A 2,582-nucleotide genomic window follows, 5' to 3' on the forward strand; every position below is an offset into this window, starting at 1 on the left:
AATGCTCTAACATAAACAACTAAAATGCTCTCACATAAACAGGTAAAATGCTCTCACATAAACAACTAAAATGTTTTACTCTCACGCACACACACACCACTTGCGTGTGAGAGACAACAATTTTAGAAGTATGTGTGCAAGGATTTCAGTTATATGTATAAGAGCATCTTACTAGTGTGTGTGAAAGCATCTTACCTGTGTATGTGAGAGGATTTCACTAGAGTGTATGAGCGACACTGCACTCCAGTTCCGGTCGCCTATAATGCCCGCCCCTTTTCATTTTTTTTTTTTTTTTTTAAAGCCGTGTTGTTTGTGAAAAAAATGTCTGCCGAACTACCAACAAATAGCTTCACGGCTGAGGCACCACCCGCAGCATTATCGAGCGCCTCTTCTACCACATGGACAACGGGTCAAAAGGAGGAAAAGGTAATTAGACATTATTTATTTCTAAATGATTGTTGAATCCCACGGAATGTAAGGCAACATAGCATTGTAGCCATTAAGCAGTTAGCCTTGTGTGCCTCCACTACAAACAAGTTAGCAACTAATGTTTCTGCGGCTCCTAAGAGTCTCACATCTATTGCAAACTTGCAGTTTGTCTCGGAGGAAACAAAAAAAGTACACTGTCAAATCAGCTAATAATGTTTGCAGAGTTGTTGCTATGGTAACATGTCGAAATGTGAGTCACGTGGCATATCAGTAGCTGATGAATAGTAATAATAATAGATTACATTTATTTAGCGCTTTTCTGTGGACTAGATAAGGGGTCCCTAAACTACGGCAGGTTACGGTCCGCCAACGTCCAACATCCGGCCCGCTGAAATTATTATTTTTTGTATTATTATTTTAAATCTGTCTTTTCTAATCCATTTTTTGATGTCCCCTAGCCTATCGAGCAAATTATATTGTCTAAAAATGCATTTTCCCGTATGACTTTTATTTTCTTAGCCGTTTTCATGTGATCTGATTGTTACATTCTTATTTCAGAGTCACCACGCATGACCATTTCAACAAGGACGGAATACACCACCAAACCCCCCAAACTTGTTTTTATTGAGGACCACGTTGTGGTTACGGCTGTTCTCCAAAGGCCGTTTGTTACAGTGAATATATATGAATATTATTATTGTATAATCTCATGATATTATTACACAAACTGATGTAAAATGTACTTGCTATTGAAATATAGAGGTGTCCAAACTTTTTCACCAAGGGTCGCATCCTAAAAAGTTGAAGACTGCAGGGGCCTTTTTGATGATTTTTTCCATCCATCCATTTTCTATCGCTTAGTCCCTTTGGGGTCGTGGGGGCGCTGGTGCCTATCTCAGCTACAACCGGGCGGAAGGCGGTGTACACCCTGGACAAGTCGCCAATTTTTTATTTTATAAAAAGAAACGCTAAAAAACACATATGACATATCTAAATTCTTAATGTCAGCTTTGTGTTGTAAATCAGTTGTCCCCAACCTTTTTGTAGCTGCGGACCGGTCAACACTTGATAATTTGTCCTGCGGCTTTGTCATGAAAAAGGGAGGTTTTTAGGTTGGTGCACTGATTGTAAGTGTATCTTGTGTTTTTTATGTTGATTTAATAAAAAAATTTAAATAAACTGTTGTAAATGACAAAATGTACTATTTTAGTTATTACAGGGGTAACAAAACGTAAGCAAAAAGACGTAATGTTATAAGAAAAAGATGAAACGGCGATACTAATAACTAACAATAATACACGTCACGTATAACAAAAAGCTGACCCTAACTTTTTTCTTAAAATATAAAAAATGTCTCTTTTTATCTCTTCTTTTTTTACAAAATAAAACTATTTTAAAACGGACGCCACTTTTCACTATGCGATCTCGGTGGAAAAAGGTTGAACACGTTTGGATGTATTGATATCAAATAGTCAGCTTTTTTTTTTTGTTTCATCACAAATTTTTGCTGTTTTTTTTTTAATATATATATTTACCATTGTCCATCCATCCATCCATTTTCTACCGCTTATTCCCTTTGGGGTCGCGGGGGGCGCTGGTGCCTATTTCAGCTACAATCGGGCGGAAGGCGGCGTACACCCTGGACAAGTCGCCACCTCATCGCAGGGCCAACACAGATAGACAGACAACATTCACACTCACATTCACACACTAGGGCCAATTTAGTGTTGCCAATCAACCTATCCCCAGGTGCATGTCTTTGGAAGTGGGAGGAAGCGGGAGTACCCGGAGGGAATCCACGCACTCACGGGGAGGACATGCAAACTCCACACAGAAAGATCCTGAGCCCGGGACTGAACCCAGGACTACTCAGGACCTTCGTATTGTGAGGCAGACGCACTAACCCCTCTTCCACCGTGAAGCCCTATGCACTGTTGTTTTTTTTTATCAAAATTAAACTGCAGGCTGCACTTTGGACACCGTTCTTTTGAAATAATGTATTTCTGCATTGTTCGCATATTTACAGGAAATGCAATGTTTCTGTCAAAACTGAAAGAACAAATATTTTTCATGAGGAAGATAAAGTTGACTTATTCTCAGGCTTAGAAGGGGAACTAAAGAAAAACAAATGTGGCGGGCCAGATGTGGCCCCC

At 39.5% G+C, this 2,582-nt stretch overlaps 1 long non-coding RNA gene across 1 annotated transcript; it reads left to right on the top strand.

Annotated features, from left to right (window-relative positions):
* Positions 1-286: 286 nt before the first annotated feature.
* On the top strand, positions 287-1,626 carry LOC133563792 (uncharacterized). Its single transcript, XR_009809111.1, has 2 exons — positions 287-426; positions 988-1,626. It is a non-coding gene; the product is annotated as an uncharacterized LOC133563792 (long non-coding RNA).
* The last annotated feature ends 956 nt before the right edge of the window (positions 1,627-2,582 follow it).

Source organism: Nerophis ophidion, linkage group LG12, assembly GCF_033978795.1.
Source record: "Nerophis ophidion isolate RoL-2023_Sa linkage group LG12, RoL_Noph_v1.0, whole genome shotgun sequence".
Lineage (NCBI taxonomy): Eukaryota > Metazoa > Chordata > Actinopteri > Syngnathiformes > Syngnathidae > Nerophis > Nerophis ophidion.